This window comes from Jaculus jaculus, chromosome 8 (assembly GCF_020740685.1).
Source record: "Jaculus jaculus isolate mJacJac1 chromosome 8, mJacJac1.mat.Y.cur, whole genome shotgun sequence".
Classification (NCBI taxonomy): domain Eukaryota; kingdom Metazoa; phylum Chordata; class Mammalia; order Rodentia; family Dipodidae; genus Jaculus; species Jaculus jaculus.
The window spans coordinates 84344845-84368150 of NC_059109.1; the positions used below are offsets into that span (position 1 = coordinate 84344845).

The window sequence follows — 23306 nt, forward strand, 5'->3', positions numbered from 1 at the left end:
AGACCCCATGGCTCTCCTTCCCCCACATCCACAGCTCAGGCTGCCCAATGTAAACCCAGGGCTTCGGAGACATACCACACCACCTCTGCCTCTAAGAGAAATCACCCACAGGAAATAGGGTGACCTTGGACACTCCCAGAACAAATACCCCAGCCAAGGGGTATGCTGACATTCACACTGGCCCCAAGGATGAGCAAGTGCCTCTCCCTGAAGGGACATTCCCAACACAGAACAGATTCATCTGACAGGGACAGTCCAAATCCTGCTGAGGGCTACTGAGGAGAAGAAACCTCCTAAAAAGCCCAAAAAAGGTGCACACAACCAACCCCAGCAGGTGATCCACGATCACCAATGAAACATGACAACATCGGGGCTGGAGAGATGGCTCAGTGGTTAAGATGCTTGCTGGCAAAGCCTAAGGACCAAAGTTCTATTCACCAGTACCACATAATGCCAGGTGTACAAGTGGCACTTGCGTCTAGAGGTCGTTTGCAGTGGCTAGAGGCCCTGGTGTGCCCAGTCTCTTTTATATCAGCCTCTCTCTCTCTTTCAAATAAATAAATAGGGCTGGAGAGAGATGGCTTAGCAGTTAAGGTACTTGCCTACAAAGCCAAAGGACCCAGGTTTGATTTCTCAGGACCCATGTAAGCCAGATGCACAAGGTGGTGCATGTGTCTAGAGGTTTTTTTGTAGTGGCTAGAGGCCCTGGTATACCCATTTTCTCCATCTGCCTTTTTCTGTCTTGCTCACTCTCCCTCAAATAAATAAATATTTTAAAAAAATAAATAAATGATAGCTGGGTATGGTGGTTCACGCCTTTAATCCCAGCACTTGGGAGGTAACGGTAGGAGGATCACCATGAGTTCAAGGCCACTCTGAGACTACATCATGAATTCCAGGTCAGCCTGAGCTAGAGCAAGACCCTACCTCAAAAAAACCAAAAAATAATAAATAAATAAATAAACAAAAAAGAAAGGCCCAGATACTACTTAGTGTTCCCTGAGGTCCAATATACTGGTTGAGAACCAATAGCACTTACATGGAAGTGTGTAAGTGAGTGAAAGGCTGATTTTATCTAGGTAATGACAACATAGGTATTTTATTCAAAGATATATGTGTGTGTGTGTGTGTGTGTGTGTGTGTGTGTGTGTGTGTTTTGAGGTAGAGTTTCACTCTAGCCCAGGCTTACCTGGAATTCAATATGTAGACTCAGACTACCTTGAACTCATGGAGATCCTCCTACCTCTGCCTCCCAAGTGCTGGAATTAAAGGCGTGCACCACAATACCCAGCTTCAAATATTCTTCTGAGGCAAGCCCAACATATTGGCCTTTTTTTTTACTGTGTATATGTGGTGGGGGGGGAGAATTGGCATACCAGGGCCTCCAGCCAGTGTAACTGGACTCCAGGCATGTGTGCCACCTTGTGCACACATGCAATCTTGTGTGCTTGCATCACCTTGTGCGTCTGGTTTATGTGGGATCCGGGGAGTCAAACATGGGTCCTTAGGTTTTGGAGTCAAGTGCCTTAACTGCTAAGCCATCTCTCCAGCCCTCAAATATTTCACTGAGAAAATTTTCAAATATTGAAATGAAAACCATGGTTCTGGTGAGATGGCTTAGTGGTTAAAATCGTTGCCATGCAACCTAAGGACTAGAGCTCAGATTCACAAACTCACTTAAATGCCAGGAAGCAGGGCAGTCCCCTGTTAGTCCAGCACTCAGGAGACAGAGATAGGCAAGCTGGCTAGCTTGACTGGACGAACAGGATTCAAGTGAGAGACCCTGCCTCAGGAAATAAGGTAGAAAACAATCGAGGAAAACAGTCAATGTCAACCTCTGCCATTTGCAAGCATGCACGCACACACATGAGAACACAAATACACACATGTGCACATACACATGCAACAAACAAAACCAAAACGATGACAGACATAGGGCTTGCCCATGGCGACTCCGTCCTTAGGGTTTTACTCAATTATTCTGTCACATATCTGTCTGTCTACCCATCCTTCCTTCCAGTTACCAGCCAGTGTTATTTTTGAAGCATTTCAAATCAGTCACTTTCCCTTAAATACTTCAGTGTATGTGTCATCATACTGGGCTCACCATGTGTCTATGGAAACAGAAGGAACCTGCCCTGGTGACACCTTGATTTCAGGCCCATGAGAACCATGCCAGCCTCTGACCTGCAGAACTGTTCTACTATCAGTGTGTGCTGTTTGAAGCCACTGAGCTTTGGTAATTTGTTCTGGAAACCATAGGAAACAAATACAGAAACCTCCTAAGGAAGGAAGAAGTGTGGGGGAGGGACAGGGAAACTCATAGACCACCTGTGTGAACCAACAGTTGGGGCTTAAGAAAACATCGAGGCTTTCTCAATTCTAAATATGACATTTTTCCAAAAGGAAACATAATTTGACCATTAAAACTTGAGTTAATATGTACTGCACAAAAAGGAAAAAAAGGTCAGTCATACTAGTCTGAAAACTCTACTCCCCCATTTTAAGTATCAGCTACCCATAAGTAGTGAACTCCTGAAAGTCTCTTTCCTTGCACACTTGTACATTTTCCCATTCCATAAACACTCATTGCCATCTAGCCACACCAATGGTGATGCCACAGCAAAGCTGCACTGCCCTCAGAGGTGGTGTATAGGAGGAGACAGACAGCTTGTCCTGGGGCTGACTGGAGGAAGTGACCTCCTCACTAAGATGTCAGTGGTGAGATGGTGCTGGGGACAGTTGGATGTGTCCAGGCAGGACACACACACCTAACATGTGCAGGGGAGTGAGGAGAGCAGATAAGGTCACCGGAGAGAGAACCAAGAGAGCTAACACAAGTCCCTAGGGAGGCCAGCCCATCAGGGTGGGAAGAAGAAGATAAGTCCTTGCTGTGGAGGCTGGGAAACAGGAGACAAAGTATTCTAGAAACCACTGGAGATGAAGGCAGTAATCAGTGGGGACAGAAGCTGGTGGTGGAGCCCAGGGAACGGAAGTCTGGAACCTGACTGAGAAACCGCATGAAGGTCATGGGTACCTCAGCCAGAGTCACCCTGCAGCCTGGTTCCAGCCCGGTTCTCACCCTGAACATGGGAAATGACATTCTTTCTCTGCTCATTTTTCTTCTTTCATTATTGACTCTTTTACTAAAAACTCTTATTCCCTGTCTAGCACTAGTCACTCTTCCTGTGTTCCTCGTCCCTGCCTTCTTTCCTTCCTCCTACTCCTCCTCCCATCCATCAATCCTTCCTTCCACCCATTCTTCCCTTCAGGTATCTTCAACATCTCATATAGCATTTCTGTTTGTTTGTTTTTTTCAAGGTAGGGTCTTGCTCTAGCGCAGGCTGATCTGGAATTCTGTGTAGTCTCAGGTTGGCCTCGAACTCACGGCCATCCTCCTACCTCTGCCTCCCAAGTGCTGGGATTAAAGGTGTGCACCACCACACCCAGCTTCATGTCATTTTTCACTCATAATCTCCATATCTTATTTTCTTCAGCATGTTCCAACTGATATTCTAATTTACTGAATGAACTTTCTTCAAGACTTGTTCATTCTGTTATGACCTATAATTTGGTAATTTTTGTTTTTCATCTGAAAGCAATCTGCTCTGCTCTTAGGATAGTTCCCCTATAATACCACATCCTCTCAAGTCTATTGAGAATACCAGTTAGAGAATATATCTTCTCTGTACTGTAGGGGAAAAAGTAGGTAAATCAATGAAAACAATAGCATCCCGAAATAGACCCACATCTATTTGGGAGCATAGAATGTGGGCAGAATCCCTTAAAAATAGAGAAAAGTAGATTAGGGTTTTTTTCTTTTTAAGGCAAGGGCTGGAGAGATGGCTTAGCCATTAAGGTGCTTCCCTGAGAAGCCTAAGAACTCAAGTTAAATTCCCCAGTACCCATATAAGCCACATGCACATGGTGATGCATGTGTTTGGAGTTTGTAGTGGCTGAGGCCCTGGCATGCCCATTCTCTCTCTGTCTCTCTGTCTCTATTTCTCTCTCTCTCTTTCTCTCTCTCTCTCTCTTTCTCTAATACACCAATGAGAAAATTTAAACAGGGGGGAGCTACAGAAATGGCTTAGTAGCTAAGGCACTTGTCTGCAAAGCTAAAGGACCCAGGTTCAATTCCCCAGGACCCACATAAGCCAGGTGCACAAAGGGGCACATGTGTCTGGAGTTCCTTTGCAGTGCCTGATGGCCTTGGTGTGCCCATTCTCTCTATCTCTCTCTCCTTCTGTTTCTCTCTACCCACCAATTTCTCTCTCTCTTTTAAATAAATAAAAATAATTTTTTTAAAAAGGCAAAAGATGACTAAGTTAAATTTATCTTATTCCTACCAAAAGAAATCATAGCTACATCAAAAATTAAATATTGAAAATGCTGAAAGACCTTAGTTTGTCAATATGGAAATTCAAATTATTAATAATCTATGAAAAGTGTTCCACCTCCCTCATGACAATTGTTTACTTAACAGATTGATATGAATAAAATATATGACGTCCCAAACTGTACAGACTCTTCTAATCCCAATAGTCTCTACTTAGCTAAGAGATACATAAGCAGAAAATCTGACCTATAGATTTATGTTACACCAATCCTGTTTTCTCTGGCTTGACTTCCCATAGTTTTTCTTACTTTAACATTTTTTGGGAGTGTTAGGAGAACGCTTATATATTCCACCATATTGTTAAACTGAAATTACAGGTAGGTGAATGTAGAACCCCATTTGTTCTTCTTTCTCCAGGACACCTGCATCTCTTTTCATGGGCTTTCCAACCATCACCCCAAATCCCTGGCTACTCCCAGCCAGCAAAACACTAAGCTCAGTTCACACTCACTGCAGGGCAAACCCAGCAGCAGAGGTAACAAAGAGAGGAAAACCTAGAGCTAAGCTCCTCACTCAGGAGGGTCAGAGGAAGATGCTTTATGGGATTGGAATGTGGATTCAATTGGAAACTTCCTCCAAGGACTGACAACAGCTGTGGCCTTCAAGGAGGACTGACAACAGCTGTGGCCCTAGACAGAGGGAGCTGCTCCACTGTTGACTGCAACCTTTCTCTCCTCCCAGTTAATATCTAGAATTTATAGGCTGCTGTGCTCTCAACTGCCTTTTAAAAATCATTTACAGTCACTTTGTTTCATGGTGCTGTGGGACTAGGCTGACGATAGCCATGTCTGTAGAAGAGAGGGGACAGGAAGAAAAGAGACCAAGCAGCCATCATCCTAGGCATGAGACAGAAACATCTTCTAGCTTATGACTCTGAGAACAGAGGGGAGAGAAAAGGAGGGGGAGGAGAGGGGGAGAGGAAAGAAGAAGGGAGAGGGAACAAGAAAGAGCAGATTTTACACAAATATGATTAATATGGAGCCACTCTTTGGAGGACTAAACCATGAAACTGTAACATGCAATTGTTGTAAACAGAAATATCACCCATCAAATAATCCTAAACCAATAAATTTGCTTTGGAAAATCACTTTAGAAACTGAGGCATACATTGACCGTCCCCTAAATACAAAGCATGCCTGTTAAAACATCTGGAGATGTGGCTCTGTTGGACATGAGCCTCCAGGCCACACTCACATTTGGACTCACGCTGGGACACCGCCCATCAGTTTCCCTTCTAGCATGGTTCTCACACCTTGGCAGAGTGCTCTAAATTGTCCTCAGTCCTGTAGAGCAGTGCCATCTAGCTTGTCAAGTGGGATCTGGCTTGTCCTTCATGGACCAATCATGACCTACTGCCTGCTTCAAAGACAAACCAAAATCATACTTTTCCTTCCCTAAAACACAAAAGGAGTTTCTTTGCCTTGGAATATGGTGCATCCCAACCACAGAGAAACTCCTCCTCAGATCAAAACAAACTCCCACCATCCAAACTTGATCACTCTCTGAGCCATCCTCACTGCCCTAGCCAGGCCATGCTGGGAGGTATTTGTCTGGACTTTCTCTTCCCTCCCAGGCCAGCAGCTTTCAGTCTGTGCCCTTCCCTGCCCACATTACCAGGGATTACCTGCAGTGGAGGATATGGGTTCATTAGCAGCCATGATGGTGAACCTGCTGTCTCAGCATAAAGAAGCCCACTCCCAGAAGGACACACCTGCACTTTCTTCTCAATCAGGTGACTCCAAGAAAAGCCTCTGAGTGACAAGGCCAGGCAGGTGAGGGACCTAAGGAGCAGCACTGGTTCAGCTGGAGGCCAGCCATGGCCTATTCCCAAGGGTCCATGGGATGTATAAGCACTGGTCAATTGCTCAGAGGAGGATGACCTATTAGTCATGTTCCTGCAAGAGCTATTCTCAGGATAAAGGAGCAGGTAAGACCCATGGGTGACTGATGTTCACAACATGCAGAGGGGGATTTGGGTAAGAAATGATAGCAGTGGACTGGAGGGATGGATTAGTGGTTAAAAAGCTAAAGGACCCAGGTTCAATTCCCCAGGATCCATGTAAGCCAGATGCACAAGGTGGCACATACATCTGGAGTTCATTTACAGCAGCTGGAGGCCCTATTTTGCCCATTCTGTCTCTCTCTCACTCACTCTCTCAATTAAATTAACTTACATTTAAAAAGAAATTATAGCATTGGCCACACAATAACAGTCACATGGGAACTGCTTCTGCTAAGCAGCATGGACTCCTCACTTGAGCCCACAAGGCAAGAAAACACAGTATAAGCACCTGGTATCTCTGCCTTCCTTTCGTTTGACTTTGAGTCAAACTCACACTTGACTCTGCATAGGCATGTCCACCACTCAAGCAGTGTCCATCTGCAAAATCTACCTCATCTCACTTTAAGGCTGAAGGCATGCTATTGTCTTAAACCCCCTGTCACCACGGATTCCCAGAGCAGCAAACGCTTGACAAGACAGACACCCTTGAATGTGATTATCCATGAGCAGGAGGGTGCACTGGAGCAGAAGTGACCACAAAGGAGCCATACTGATCCCCTCAAGTGATGACAGCAATGGTGAAGAACCCAACTGAGGCAGTGATTAAACAGACCACAGCCTGACAGGAGCAGGACTGCTTAATTCTACCCGCATCTTCCCACCCCTTCTTCCTCTATTCAATTCTAAAGCTCGTGTCAGTACCTTGAAAGTGGACTTGGGATCACTGGACCCCTTTATTTGTTCCTTTTCTCATTGTGGCCACATTGATTAAATCTCCTTTCTCTGTTTTTCACCATTATTTACCTCTTTAATTGGCATGTTGGGACAGAGGTTGAGCCTAGCCAGCTGGGACTGCAGAGCCAAGGCTTTTTTCCCAAACCTCTGGTTACAAAACCAGTCCTGTGTCTAGGATTAAAGATTCCTGGTCTTGCCATGTGTGGTAGCACACACCTTTAATCCCAGCACTTGGGAGGCAGAGAGGTAGGAGGATTGCCGTGAGCTCCAGGCCACCCTGAGACTACATAGTGAATTCCAGGTCAGCCTGGACTAGAGCAAGACCATATCTTGAAAAATAAAAAATAATAAATAAAAAAGGTTCCTCGTCTCACTGTAGGGACGCAGTTGTCTTCCCAAGACCAGCTCGATACTGTGTGCAAGTAGGTGAGTAGGTGGCAGGGAGGGAGAGGCCTACTCAAGCGCTGGGCCAGGGGGGTCCTGCCACCGCCACTCCAAGGAGCCTCCCTGTTGCAGTTATGTTCACGTTGCTAGGACAAAACACCCAGCCAGAAGTAGCTGATGGGAGAAAGGGGCTTATTTTATCGAGGGGAAGCTTCATCATGCAGGGAAAGGATGGGCGTTGCATCTTGTCACAGCAGTGGGCAGAAAGAAGCAAGAGCGAGTTGAGCTCCTACTGCCCAGTAGAACTGGGACATAACACCCCTAAGCCTTCCCCTGACAACATACCTCCTCCAGCAAGACTCCATCTCCCACACTGCTGCCAGCTGGGGATCAAGTATTCAAAATACATGAAGCTACGGGGAACATCTCATTCAAATCACTACACTCTCTCTTCCTTTGCATAGACCTAACAAAGTGGTGTTTCCAGGCCCTCCCCCAGAATCAAGGAAGGGCTGTTCAAGCCTGGGAAAGTCACAGACCCACCTTCCTGTGAAGAGAGCAATTACCAAGTCTCAAGAAGTTGTAGGAGATTGGAAAGGCCTCCAGAACTCTCTCTAAAGACAAGAGTCCTCCTCTTCTTAGTCCATGGCTCCTCCAATTGCAGATATCCTCATTCCCTGGAGAAGACACCCCATAAACTAGCTCATCCCTACAGTTTCTGCTCTAGCCTGGAGATGGTCTCTCCCCCATGTGTCACCTGGGAAGTACCAGGGGAAGAGCAGCTAGACCCAAGCCGAAAGGCACACACAGCCCTGGTAGGAGAGACCTAGGTGAGGCAGACGTAGAGCCCCTTTGGCAACTGCTTTTGTTTGCATTTCCTATATTGTCTTCATGGTGTACAGCAGAGCCAGGCCAATATGCCCACCTCACCAGCCACTGAGGGATGGAGGGAGGGTTCGTTCAATGAACATTCAAAGGACAGTACCCAGGCAGCCCCAGTCTCAGAGAAATTACATCTAGGAAAAGGAACAAATAGGCCTGCACATGGAAAAAACTTTCAATAGAGAGCTTCCAGAATGGCAAACATCAATGAGAGCAGCAGGCCTTGGGGAATAGGAAGTGGGGAGCTGTTGCCTTCAAACACACGAGCCTCCCAGAACTGGGAGAGGAAAGAGAGTGAGGAGAGGAACTCTGTCACAAGCCCTGACGTCCAAGCTTCAACCCAGACCAGTGGTGTCTGACTCCCTGGAGCCTTCCTAGGTCATGCCAGTGTACACCCATGAAGACAGCCACTGTGAAATCTGGTTGGGACAGAGCTGTGTTGACCCAGGACAGCAACAAATGTACTTCGAAGCAGCCCTTGTGGGAGGAAGGAATAAGAGCAAACTGAGGTGGTATTCATCACACCCTCCTCATTACTCATATTTCCAAGAAGCAAGAGATGGTGTATGTAGAGTATCCCCAAGGGTCTACTAGCACATATGAAGCCTCAGAGCTGATGCAGAGGACCTTTCTTGTAATCCACTAACACCATCACAGCAGCCAGGAACTTAGCCCTGGGCGCTAGGTCTGATGCAAAGGAAATGCTTGCTAAAGGCCTGAGCTTCCCCTTTTGGGGCCTGTCCCCACCTCTTCTGAGTCCTTCTCCTCCCTGAGTTTAGATCTCCTGGGTTAGAAAGGAAAGATATTTCACACAGTGCTTCATATTATAGCCCAAAAGACTGACTAGTCAGGTCTCCCGAGGGCGTCAGCTTTGTGACTGAGCAATGGCAGAGGAGACAGTGCCAGGCCCTGAGAGCTTCAGCCCTTCGTATCAGGGCAGGAAGAAGCACTGATGGCAAACAGGAAGCCCCAGCCCCACTGCACTACGTGAGGAAGGAGGCTTGAGCTGAGGGCTGGGGCCCTGCCAAGATTACAGATGACAAGAGATTCCATGTTCACAACTAGAGCTTACCTTGGGAACGGGAGAAATTGGGTTTCAATATTTTGCCTTTTATTGGACGCCTTTTCAGTTCAAGGGCCTCTTCCTGGCCAGGTTGTGTCCTCTCCAAAACCTACTCATTCAAGATACCTCCTCAAATGACTTCCGTCCCTTCCCAACCTTGTGCCTGGGCCCAGGAGCCCACCCACGCTGCACCCCACACATATCACACTGCTCAGGAGTGCACCTGGCACCACACATCACCACAGGAAGCCCTGCAGTGGAAAGCAAGGGTGGATACCTCCACTTACAAAGTCTCACTTTGGGCTGCCAGAAACAGGCTTTGCCCCTACCAACCCCAGAAGAATTTCAAGCATCAGAAAACAGGCTGGCTTGCCCTGCCTGAGAAGCAGCATGAAGGAAGCTTAGCCCCAGAAAATTAGTAGATTTTTTTTTTTTTTTTGCAAAGGGTGTTTAATATCTGCTTTCTCCACAAGGGAAAAACAGAACGACCAGGGAGTCTTTTATGTTAATGTTAAACAACAAATGTGAATGATAGACACCTGTCATGCCCTGGCACTCATTGTTCATTTAGCCCCTGCAATAACACCACTAAAATAAATGGATAGCTGGGGTGTAGCTTAGTAGGAGAGGCACCTATCAATCCGCATGAAGCCCTGGATCCCTAAGACTGCAAAGAAAAGAAGCTTTACTATCTTCAGTTTGTAGGAGAAGCAACGGAGGCACAAAGATGGCATATGCCTTGCTAAAGATACGCCGCCAGCAAGAGGGGGAGCTTAGGCTCATACCCGAGATGGCCTAGCTGCAAAGGGGAATCCTGAACACCACAGCTTCCCTTGTGGTAAGCCCCCGTGGAGCATTGTGAGACCACCTCGAAGGGATGGCTTATTAGAACCAGACACTGTCCTTGAGTTCTAACCTGGTGCTAGAGTGGAATCTGAGGTGCAGATGAATTCTGACAAGCTCCAGCATGTCAAGGCTGCAGGCAGCAGGCTCTCGGTGCTTTTAGGTGACTTGTCCTAGGTCCCACAGCCAGCAGAAAGCCCAGTGATCCTAGAACAGTGCCTGGCTGAAAGCTGGAGCTGAGGGACTGACGGTATAGGGAAGAAAGTGCAGGCTGGCTCTGGTTACCAGCCAACACAGGCTGGGATTCTTGGAAAGGGATGGAGTGACCGGTCCCCATGACACGCTATAGGCAAGGCAGAGTCTACAAGAGCCAGGGCCAAGAGCATGCAATTCCCTGTCCAAGAGCTTAGACTCAGGCAGTCACACAGTCACTGACAGCAACAGCAACCTGTCTACAGAATAAACTTCCCTATTGTAGGTCCCACAAATGGGTCTCCACCCCACCCCTAACACGAGAAAAAAGAAAAAAAAAGCTTCAACTATTGGCAAAAGCCAGACACAGATCTTACCTAAGCTACCTCATTCCCATGGACCACTGGGCAGACAAGAAACTGCGATGCAGCAGAAGACTAGGCTGGGTTTCCCCCAGCAGTTGGGTCTGCTAAAGCCAGCTCCTTCCACATCACTGGGGTTCACCTGGGCCTCCAACTGAGGCCCCGCACCGATGCAGTCCAAATCTCCCAACACAATAGCCTGTAGGAACTCGGCCGAAACACCTGCTTCCTGCTCCACACCAGCTGAGGCTGGCTGAGTGGCTAGAGCCACTACCAAGACACCCAAAGAATCAGCTTGGCCAGAAAAGTGGGAAGTCCCTTGGGCTTTTGACCTTTCCAGTGGAAACTCAATGGTGTTTACTTACCTCTTTTTTTTTTTGTTTGTTTGTTTTTCGAGGTAGGGTTTCACTTGTAGTTCAGGCCGACCTGGAATTCACTATGTAATCTCAGGGTAGCCTCGAACTCACGGCAATCCTCCTACCTCTGCCTCCCGAGTGCTGGGATTAAAGGCGTGCGCCACCACACCCAGCTTACTTACCTCTTATTAGAGAACCCGGACCAAAGAAAAGCAAGGAGGAAATAAAATCTCCAGACATGCTGTGTGGTAGTGGTTGTGAAGGAATGGGTATGAGTGTGCAAGAGAAAGGGTATGTGCAAAGATAGGTTTGAGTGTGTGTAGAATTACTGAGAATGTAGGAAGGGTTGGGAGTTGTGTCATGTGTTCAATGCATGCAGTATGTGTGTGTGTGTTTGGAAGGTTAGAGATGAAGTATCAGAAAAAATAGTGTCAGGACTCTTACACCACAACCCATGCAGAGGACCTCTAGCTGAAATGCCTTCCATAAGCAATTATCTCTGCGCTAGACACCAAACATCCAATAATTCAGTTCAGTCCTAACACTGGCTACTTGGAGCCAGCATCACAGGTTGGAGATTCATTTCCCAATACCGCTTCCTTTCTTTGTGTGCAGGTCACAAGACCCAAGGTTCCCAGGACCCGTCCTTGGATTTGGTGAATTTGCTAGAGCAGCTTACAGAAGGCACGGAAGTACCGGTGGCTGGAGGTTTTTCCCTTAAAGCCTGCCACAAAGGACACAGAGGATCCGCTGCAGAGGTCAGGAGCAGGCACACACTTCTGATGCCTCTGTCAGTGCAATCCTCTAATTCCCTTCACACGTCCAGCTTTCCACATTGTCCAAATCCTGTCCTTGTGAGTACGGAGATCTCACTGCATAGGCAAGACTGAAGCATGGACAACAGTGTCAACATATGACTGGACAAACTCAAAGACTGGGTGAGGAAACTCAGCAAGGCCCATTCATTTTGGCCTCTCTGTTCAGCATTTCACTGTCCAGGATATGAGGTGGGACTCCTCTGGAATAGGGTAAGATAAGCCAGGGACCAGAGTCTTAGAATGCTGATTCCCTCCCCATGACCCTGTTATCTACACCACCACCCCCTTCCAGGGAAGGACCTGGCATGGCTTTTTTTCCAGAAGCAGCCTCTCTTTCACCAGAGGGACCTTGCCACCATATACATACTTTATTCTCATCAGGGACTAAAATTCAGCCACATGAAAAATTCCACATGACTGGTTTGGTTCAAGAAGATTAGGGCCCATTGCAGAAGACAATGCTGGCCCCTGTACAGTGAAGAACAGGAAACACTTCTTGACCTGCATTTCTCAGATGCAAGGGCTATTTTATAGGGTGGTTTTAATGTCTTACCTGGGAAGGGCAAATTAATCTGCCTTCCAGCCCAGTGCCTGAGATGGAAGTGGGGCTTGGTTCCCTAGAGAAGCTGGCCCACAGGCAGGGCCTAAGGCCTGCAGCCTTAAGTTCCCATTGCAGGCTGAGCTTCCAGCTCCGCACACGCTGACTGAACCTGGCAGGTAAAGAGAGGCCTCCCATTCGCTGTTTCCGCCCACCGGTTTCTGTGAGGGCCACACGTCCTGTTTACAGAGTGGTTTCTAAGCCACCAGCCACTCACAGACTCACCTCTGACCTCACATCCCCTTCCTGAAGGGAACCCTAGCATTTCTTCCTTTTTTGGTGTTTAGTCTGAGAATCGGAACTGTGTATACACAGACTTGGGGTTTCCTCTACTTTTTACTGAAAACCAAAAGTTAAGATGGATGCACCCCTCACCCCCAGATATCAACAGGTTCCTTGTACTAGAGGGAAAGGCCTAGTACTGTGTCCTTCGAGCAGTTAGCCATAATGGAGCATCTTACCCACCCTCTTTTAACATGAGTAACACCCAACAACATGTGCAGGAAAATTCTGCCTCACACAGCAGATCTTCCCATACCAGAAGAGACTGAGCATCTGGGGGTTTCCAACACATTTCCAGGGAAATTCTTTACAGCGTCACATTAACAGCGCCCTTGGCCTGCCCCACCACCAGCTGACTAAAATCAGCACTATGAAAGACAGAACTTCTAGTCCACATGTTCCGGAAAGGCTGATTTTATACAATCTTCTTCACAGTTCCCTAGCACCTGGGATTAAAAGGGCAGCCTCCCACTGGACAGATGAAAAGACAAAACCAGGTAAAGAGACTTCCTGACAGGCTTCCAAGATTTAGCTCTGATCACTGCACTGAAGTCCCACAGACTCCCTTAACAAGGATCTTAAAGCATTTGCCACAGAGGCAGGGATCCCAGAGAAAAACCGTGACCCCTGGATAACTGAATAGAACCATGAGACCTGGTTTCCTAGTCCGCTTGACCTCCTTTCCCCTCAGCTCCAACCTGAAGCACTCACATTCCTGGCTGGACCCTGTCACATGCCCATAGCCCTATACCATAGCCCCAGTGAGGCTTTCACGTGCACGGCCTTGCAATCTTGCCCTGAAAGGCCATGTAATCAGGAAAGTCCTGCATGGAACTTCAGGAAGAGATTACCAATTATCTGCTCCTCTCTGCAGAGTGCCTGGGGCTTCATGGACTATACTAACTAAAATCTCCCTACATCTCATACCATGCTAGGAACAAGCATTTTAAAATATTTTTATTTGTTTATTTGGAAGCAGAAAGAGATAGAGAGAGAGAGAGAGATTGGGTGTGCCAGGGCCTCTAGCCACAGCCAATGCAAATGAACTCCAGAGGTATGCACTACTTTGTGCATCTGGCTTTACGTGGGTATTGGGGAATGGAACTTGGGTCTCTAGGCTTTGCAGGCAAGTGCCTTAACCACTAAGCCATATATATATATGTATATATATGATTCATTTATTTGAGAGAGAATGAAAGAGAGAGAGAGAATGGGTGTGGGTGTGCCAGGCCTCTAGCCCTGCAAATGAACTCCAGACACATGCAGTACCTTGTACATCTGGCTTACGTGGGTCTTGGGGAATTGAACCTGGATCCTTTGGCTTTGCAGGCAAATGTCTTAACTGCTAAGCCATCTCTCCAGCCCTTTTAAATATTTCAAAATAGAAAATTTGAGTAAATATTCAAGGGCACTGGTCTCAAACTCCCTTCTTCCACCTGGTTGCACCTCACTCACTGCAGGACAACTGCTGTGCCAAAGGCCTGTTAAGCCACATGCCTACCCTCCCAAACTCACCCCCCACCCACAACCCTGAGGTGAGAGTTCAGCAGCAGGGGCCTGGGTCCTGAGGCCCTGCTGTCAGCAGCAAGCATGCCACAGCTGTGGTCCACTCCCAGACCAGCAGGGCTTCCCTCCTCAACTCCAACCATCTGCCCCGGTCCTGCCAAGATGAGACGGAGATGGAAGCTTGACATCTGCTCCAGGACACAAAGAGTAGCCAGAGCCCTGTGACCCCCAAAATAGGAAACCGCAAAGAACAAATACCACCTCTCTCTCCCAGGGCTTTCCTTTTTATTACACAAACATATACACTTGTATTTATTTATTTATTAAATTTTTTTGTTTACTTTTATTTATTTATTTGAGAGCGACAGACAGAGAGAGAAAGAGGCACAGAGAGAGAGAAAATGGGTACACCAGGGCCTCCAGCCACTGCAAATGTACTCCAGATGCATGTGCCCCCTTGTGCATCTGGCTAATGTGGGTCCTGGGGAATCGAACCTCAAACCAGGGTCCTTAGGCTTCACAGGCAAGCACTTAACTGCTGAGCCATCTCTCCAGCCCTATTTTTTAAACATATACCTAAAAGACTAATAATCTTAAAAGGAAAATATTCCACTTAGATGGAACCTAGAATGAGCAAATTCATAAAGACAGTAGGATAGAGGTTACCAGGAGATGGGAGTTAATGCTTAATGGGTCTTCTGTTTAGGATTATGGAAATATTCTGGAAATGGATAGAGGTGATGGTTGTTAAAAAAAAAACTGTCAATGTTCACTGACACTGCAGTATACATTTAAAAGTAGTGAAAATGGTCAATTTTATAATTTACAGTAAAGCATTAAAATTATTACAGTCAGGCATTGTGGTGCATGACTTCAGTCCCAGAACTCAGAGGGCTGAGGTAGGAGGATCACTGAGTTCAAGGCCAGCTTGTAGCTACAGAGTAAGTTCCAACTCAGCCTGGCTAAAGTGAGACCCTAACTAGAAAAAAAATATGGAGGGTTGGAGAGAGGGCTTAGTGGTTGAGGCACTTGCCTGCAAAGCCTAAGGACCCAGATTTAATTCCCTAGTACTCACATAAGCCAGACGCACATGGAGGGGCATGTGTCTGGAATTCATTTACAATGACTAGAGGCCTGAGGACACCCATTCTCATTCCCCCTCTCCCTCTCTGTCTCTTTCTCTCCCTCTCTCTCTCAAATAAACAAAAAATATTAAAAATGTAAACAGAATAAGGGCTGGTGAGATTTCTTAGTGGTTAAGGCACTTGCCTACAAAGCCTAAGGACCCAGGTTCAATTCCCCAGATCCCATATAAGCCAGATGCACATGGTAATGCATGCATCTGGAGTTCATTGCAGTGGCTAGCAGCCCTGGAATGCCCATTCTACTCTCTCGCTCTCCCTCTATCTCTCTCAAATAAATAAATATAAAATCTTATTTAAAAACAAAATAATATTCTTATATATGGAAACAAAATTACATCAATCAAAACCTCCGTAAATTCTAATGCCTTGAGGTAATCATTAATCTTTCCAGAACAATAATAGCAGACTGCTGGGTAGCCTGCTTCTTAGAGATATACAGTATTTTTCCATGTTTATAGATCCACATCTATATAGCCTTTATTTCTGATGCTACATGGTATGTTGACATGCCATAATTAGCTAACTTCTGACTGTAGAACATTTAGTCTCCAGTTTTTGATGATGTCATCATTAGTAAAAATAATGATGCAAGGGACATTCCCCACGCACTTGTCCAATTACATCCCTAGTGGAATTGCTGAGTCAAGGACTCCCTCAGGAAAGTTGTCCACCAGAGCAGGAAGAGTAAAACTGCTCCAGGGAGGTTGGATTCTATCTTATAAAAGTTTGTCAGCATGGACCTTTCTTGGACTCCACTTGGGTCTCTGCAAAACTGCATAGTAGTTTAGAAAGTTTAGGGACTATCTTTGTCATAAAAAACTAGTCCCTTCAGGAATTCTTCCGGAACACATTTTGTCTATGTTATGAAAGGAAACATATATAATAGGGAAGGCAGAGTTTTACTGGTTAATATCTACTTAATTCCTTGTCCAGCAGGATTACTTCTTTAGTATACAAAAGGAAAATACAATGGACCCTTCTGAAAGAAACCAAGAGCTAGTCTGTTATGGGGGAAGCCATCTGCTCTCTAATTAGACTAGAGACCTTCTCCACAGGAGGGCATACATGGCTGGTACTAAAAACCTAGTCAAAAGCCTATAGCAAGGGAAGTCATGAGCCCTAGGGGTGTAACACCTGCTGTTGTCTGGCTAAATGTATATATTATGCCCACCAAAATGTCCCATAAGAACTTCTAGATGTTTATACCCATATATTAATGCTACTCTCACTTTTGGTTAGAGAAGCTTCTCTTTTCAGATGGTGGTGACCACTAGAATGACTAAAAAGACACCATAGTGCTGAGAAGTGACAGAGGAGTGTTCAGCACTAAGACATCTCTATCACACCTTCCAAGGTCAGGGTTCATTAAAGAGGAGGTGGATGAAAGAATGTAAGAGCCAAAGAAAGACTAAGACTCCTTACAATGCACTCTTCCAGACACAAAATGGCTTGGATATCTGTGACCTTGCAGTGCTTAGCATTATCTACACAAGACCTTCATAATAGGAGGAAAAGATGATGACATCAAAATTAAAAGAGAGACTAATTGAGAGGAGAGGGGATATGATAGAGATGGATTTGTGAGGGGGAAAGTGGAGGTAGGGAGGGAATTATCATGGTTTATTGTCTATAATTATAGAAGCTGTCAATAAAAAAGTTAAAAGTTTTTTTAAAAAGTTGGAGAGATAGATTGCTTAGTGGTTAAGGCACTTGCCTATAAAGCCTAAGGACCTAGGTTCAATTCCTAGTACTTACATAAGCCAGATGCACAAGGTGGTACATGTATCTGGAGTTTGTTTGCGGGGACTAGAGATCCTAGTGCACCCATTGTCACTCTCTATCTCTAGCTGTCTCTTTTTCTCTCTCCCTCTCTCTCAAATAAATAAATTAAATATAAAAAGAAAGAAAGAAGAGCTGGAGAGATGGTTTAGCAGTTAAGTGCTTGCCTGTGAAGCCTAAGGAACACAGTTCAAGGCTCGATTCCTCAGTACCTATGTTAGCCAGATGCACAAGGTTCCTTTGCAGTGGTTGGAGGCCCTGGTGCACCCATTCTCTCTCTCTCCCTCCTTCCCTCCCTCTCTCCCTCCTTCCTCTTTCTCTGTTGCTCTCAAATAAATAAATAAAAATAAACAAAAAAGATGAAAAAGAAAGAAAGAAAGAAAGAGGTAGAAAGGACACAGGGAACAATCTAATGCAGAAGTGTCCAACCTTCTGACACTGTGACATGTTATCTTCTAAAAATGTACTGAGCTGCAGGCATGGCTATCACGGGACCTGTGCAGACTGCAGGCTGTAGGTTGGATAGCCTTGATAATCCCTTGCCTTGGAAAAGAGGAAACCAAAGCCCAGAAAGACTTAGTCTCAATATCTCAATAATCATGACATGAAGCCGAGCACTGTCTCACGCAGTGATTCAACGAGCTCAGGGCAGAGGTTAAATACACCTCACGTTTGGGACACCTAGTACAATTCTTACCCTCCTCCTCTCTGTGAATACTCTTGGAAGGTGAGGGGCTAGAGATGCGGCTCAGTGGGTACAGTGCCTGCCTAGCATGCCTGAGGCCCTGGGCGCAAGCCCCTATGCCACATGAAAACAGAATGTAGACTGGGCAGGGTGGTACACGCCTTTAATTCCAGCATTCCAGGAGGCAGAGGTAGGAGGATCAAAAGTTCAAGGTCAGCCTCAGCGACGTAGCAAGTTTGAAGTCAACCTGGGCTACCTGAGATCCTGTCTTTAAAATGAAAAATAGAGGGCTGGAGAGATGGCTTAGTGGTTAAGCGCTTGCCTGTGAAGCCTAATGACTCTGGTTCGAGGCTCAATTCCCCAGGGTCCACGTTAGCCAGATGCACAAGGGGGCGCATGCGTCTGGAGTTCATTTGCTGTGGCTGGAGGCCCTGGCGCGCCCATTCTCTCCCTCCCTCTCTCCCTCTCCCTCTCCCTCTCCCTCCCTCCCTCCCTCCCTCTCTCTCTCTCTCTCTCTCTCTCTCTCTCTCTCTCTCTCTGCCTCTTTCTCTCCCTGTCTCTCTCAAATAAAAAAATTAATAAATAAAATAAATAAAATGAAAAATAGAAAGTAAGCTCACTGGAGTTACATCCTGGCCCAGTCATGGCAGAGGCAGGCTGGAGCTGGGTCCTGTTGTTTCTCAAGGTTCACAGAGCCTGACTCAGTGCTCAGTGGTGCCATTTGGTAGCTTAAAATCAGCCATAGTGGGAATATTTACACTACAGAAACTGGCAAACACCTCAAGATAAGGCTCACTCCTCACTCGTTTGAAAATCATTTGTTAAACACCAGTGTGTCATCGGACACAACCTAGAAACACCAATGTAAGGACAACCTCCCTCTCCAACTGTCATACTTTTCCATGCTCTACCACAATACACTCTCAAATCCATCCCAGCCCCCTTCAGTATTAGCCAGTGAGCTGCAAATGTTTCCTGAATGTTTGCTGTGTGCCAGGCCCTGTCTGACTGCACACAGCAGTTCATTTGATCTTTAGTGTACTGCTGTGAGATAAGTATTATAATTTCTATTTTATGATTAGGGAACCTGAGATTTTAAATAAATTTTTAATGCTAGTCAAAAGCTGATCTTAGCTGGGTCTCTCCCAGAAGCAGAGACAAAGGTTGAAGTGCAAGTGCTGAGGGAGTAGGGGAGTGACATGAATGGAAGGCAGGCAGCCAAGGAGACAAGTTCCTATCATGAGTAGATGGCATGCAGTATCTTAAGAAGGAACTTAGGGCTGGAGACGGCTTAGTGGTAAAGGCACTTGCCTGTGAAGCCTAAGGACCCAGATTTGATTCCCCAGGACCCACATAAGCCAGATGCACAAGGTGGTGCATGCGTCTGGAGTTTGCAGTGGCTAAAGGCCCATTCTTTCTCTACATGCCTCATCCTCTCTCTCTCTCTCTCCCTCCTCGCTTAAATAAATAAATTTATTTTTTTAAAAAAAGAAGGAACTTTAGAGATAGCATAAAACATGTCCTAAAGCAATGCCAGTAGGGTGAGAGGGTTGGAGTGTTTATACACCTCCTCCAGCCAGTCACTGGTGGAAGCTAAGGGCATGTATGCACAACACTGATAGGACCTATTAAATGACCCACATCCTGCGCAAGAAGATGGTAGATACGAGACAAACTCCAAACCCAACTCTTCCTACTCTACTTACAGAAGCAAGCAGTCAACAGCTGAGAGTAGCTGTGGGGAATGATGAGAGATGTACCTATTTTGCCTAATCACTTTGGGTTAACATGTCCAAAGAAAGCACAAGGTATCTTTTTGTCATTTGTTATCAACAGAAAGAAAAAAAAAAAAAAGCCCTTGGAAGTCACTAGAATCTGCCAAATACCCTGCGTAGTCTCTTTCTTCTCTGGGAGATTGACCTCTGATTGTCCTCAAACAGGAGTTCTGCAAGCCCAAACTACTTTGCAAAATGCTACATTAACCTATGATTACAGGCTCCCAAGTCTGTCACCAAGGGATGGTCGGCAATGACCCACTGGCAACATAACCAGCAGTCTAAGCTGGCCTTGTTTACTGCACCTCCTCCCATTTACTAGCTCCCCTCCCCCTCACAAGGCCTCCTTGAGAATTCACAAAAAGGCCAATAAATGAAACTGGCAATCACAGGCCTGTGGGCACTTACTCCACCTCAAGAACTTTTCAAATTCTAGGAGACACTGAGGAGGGTGACCAGAGAGGAGAGTGACTGTGTGTCATAGGGGTAAAAAACTGGACCACATTTTGAAGGGTGGCAGGAGGGACTGCTGCCTTTGCTTTATAAGCCAGCAACCATGATTTGAGGACAATGATTGGACATCTTCCATTCTAAGCACATGACTGAGATCTGCCCAGTTTTCCACTGAGGGAGAGGGAAGCAGGCTTGGGCAGCCCTGGGACTGTTCTTGGGATCCCCTAGCTCTCTCTCAGGCTCTCATTAGGACTCTGGCAATCATGCCCTACCTCTACCCAATCCCACCCCCATCCCAGGCAGTGAGGACATTTCATGCCATAGTATTCCAAAGAGGACTAAAAGCAATATTCTGGTCCAGGGTGTTTTTGTGCTTGGACAACAGGTCCCCTTTCTGCCAAGCCCCACAGTCCAGCCCAAATAAGGCAGCAGAAGTGCCAAGCTGCACAGCCCTAGGCACCTCTCAAGCCAGGGTCCTCAGCAATCCTAAGTAGCTCACACAGGATGCAGACAGGAAGCCCTGCTCTGGAAATAGACCAAGAAATCAAAGTGAAACCAGTGGTCACTGAGATGTCACAGGTGGGCCAAAGCATCAAAACGAAGAAGAAAGCTGAGATTAAAGACAAGGTGTGCCATGACCCACCCTTAACTCCTAAAAGCATGCAACGGAGAGGAGGCCACACAAAGACCAAAAAGGTGTACTGTGGAGCCCCAGGGACATAGGCAGATCACCCTCAGGAAGGCGGGGATAACCCTGGCTGAGGATACAACAGATGCAGGGGCAGCCCTTGCCCTGGCCGACCTGGCCCATCTCAAAGCTTCCCCCAGAGGAAGCTGGCTTTAGGACCTCCCACCCACTGGCCTTCTTTCAGTAGGGATTCTCAAAGTTGCCCCTCCTCATTTTAATGGGGTTCCAACAGCATAAAAAGGATAGTAGGGAGTACTTGGATTGTCTAAACTACATCCCAGATCTTGTCCTGTGTCTCTTCAACACTTAACATTTGCTAAAGGAGGAATGGATCTGTCCTTCCAGGCTCTGGACACAAGGTGTCTCAAACTGTGCCAGCCCACACCTCCAGGTGTCCAGGCAGGCTTCTCACTACGTTTCCATCTTGTACCAGGCAGGAGCCACACCTGTCCTCAAACAACTTCTCTCCAAGCTCAGCCATCATCTGATGATCCCCTGAGGCCCACTGGACTGCAGCAGGTCCTGAGCAGCAGGCTCTCCGGTCCAGAAGAGAAAACAGCCCACACTGATGGCCCTACTCCGGGGTCCCTAAGCCCAAATGGGCACCACCCGGAAAATAAATACTACACAATCTCCTGGGAAGGAAGAAAAAAAGAACGCAAGGAGTGATGGAGAAAGGGAGGTAGAAGAGAAGGAAAGAAGGAAGGAAACGAAACGGAGAGATAAAACACTATCTTAGCCACAGGAAGGTTTCTTTAGCCTTCAGACCACCTGTAGAAAGTTTCCAATGATAGATGTGGATTGGAAAGTAAAACCAACCAACCTCGGAACCCTCCTCCACACACTCTTCAAAGAATGCTCTGGCTCAGTGCACCAGCTGGAAGAATCTTGGCTTCAGTTCTTTCCTCCCGCTGTGGCCGAAGCCAAGACAAGTCGTCTCTTCCTCACACAGCCGCGCACCACTTGTAAGGTACTTACCCTTGGCGCTGGTCCTTGCAGCTTCAGCCTCTGCTCTCTGGGAAAATTCCTTCTAGCCCGCTGGATTCCAGACACCTGGGAATGAAGTGCACGCAGCGTTGAGAACCGAGCCTGTCCCGGGAATAATGAGGTGCTGTGGGCAATCCAGAATCCACACGGCCCCACAGAAGGGAAAAGCACGAACTCTGCCTCCCTGCTCAGGCCACTGCCACGCAGCTGGAGCAGGGCTGAGCGCAAAGCAAGCGTCTAAAATGCAGAAGTGGCTGCGGCCACCAAAAGCATCGGCTGTCGGCGGAGAGAACTAAAAGTTAGGTGCCCAAGCGACCTCTAGGCCGGAGACCGCGAAGGGGAAGTGCCCCAGAATCGCACGCACTCGTGCACCCCTTTGCGCTCTGGCGGCCGGAGGAGCCCTGGGCGCGCCGCGTGCTGGCCTAGAGAAATTGTCCCACCGCCGGGGACAAGGGAAGCGGATCGGAGTCCGACTCTTCCCAAGGTTGCCCAGGCCTGCAGCTCTGCACCTGTTGGGCCCCACTTCGCCCAGGAGTCCCGGGCACCCTGGGTCAGGGGGGAGGGGACGCTTCCCGCCGCCGCACTTGTGCAGGCAGAAGAAAAGACCACTGAAGATCAGAGGGGACAAGATGAGCGCGGAGCCGCAACTTTCTTGGGCCAGAAGGCTCATGGGCTGGTGCTCTGTGCCTAAGAGGCCCTGGGGACCGCTCGCGCCAGGAGCCCTTGTGGCTGGAGGAGAAGGGTGGGGAGCTGGGACTGGAGAAGATGAAGGGGCCCTGCACCTTGCGCCCAGCATCCGGCGCCTGCGTCCCGGGCCAGCTGCATCTCGCGCGCGCAGCCGGGAGCCGTGAGTGGAGTTGGAAAGTGGGGGCGCCGCTGAGGGGGGACTACAGCCGCTCCTCGACCGGGGATCCCCGGGACCCGCTCAGTCCCCCAAGACTGGGAGGGTGGCAACGCGATTGGGGGGCCGTGTGCCCCGCCCTCCGAGCTCCCCTCCGCCCCTTTCCTGACGCTCTGCCTCCATCACCCGTACCCGATCCGACCGTCCTCTCTCCTCCTCTTTCTCTCGCTCTCCTTCTCTCCCCACCCCTCTGCCCTAGCCTTTCTTCCCTCCTCTCCCTCCCTTTCTTTCTCTCCTCCCTCCTAGGGGGCGGAGCCTCTCCCCTCCCTCCAAGACAATGCTGTGGCAACGCGTTCCCTTCCCTGCCAAGGAGACCCCGCTCCGGGGCCACAGCGTTTCTGCCGGGCGGGAGGAGCTGGGGACGGGGTAGGGGTGTAAGCCTGGGGAAGATAAAGTGGCGCCCGTCACCCCTTCGCTGCGGCCCTCTACAAGCGGGATGCAGCCTTGACCCAGGCTTCCCAACTAGCCTGGCGC

The 23306-nt window shown here is 47.7% G+C and overlaps 1 protein-coding gene across 2 annotated transcripts in view; it reads right to left on the reverse strand.

The window, feature by feature from the left end:
- Rassf2 (Ras association domain family member 2) overlaps window positions 1-22984 on the reverse strand; it is a 48611-nt gene extending 25627 nt beyond the window's left edge. The window contains exons 1-2 of one of the 2 annotated variants that reach the window (XM_004661492.2): window positions 22714-22882; window positions 21923-21997 (exon numbers count right to left, since the gene is read on the reverse strand). The gene's annotated coding sequence lies outside the window, so the exon portion shown is untranslated. Of the gene's footprint in view, window positions 1-21922; window positions 21998-22713; window positions 22883-22964 lie in introns of those variants that run through there. The other variant, XM_045156155.1, reaches the window with a different exon arrangement.
- Between the last annotated feature and the right edge of the window lie 322 nt (window positions 22985-23306).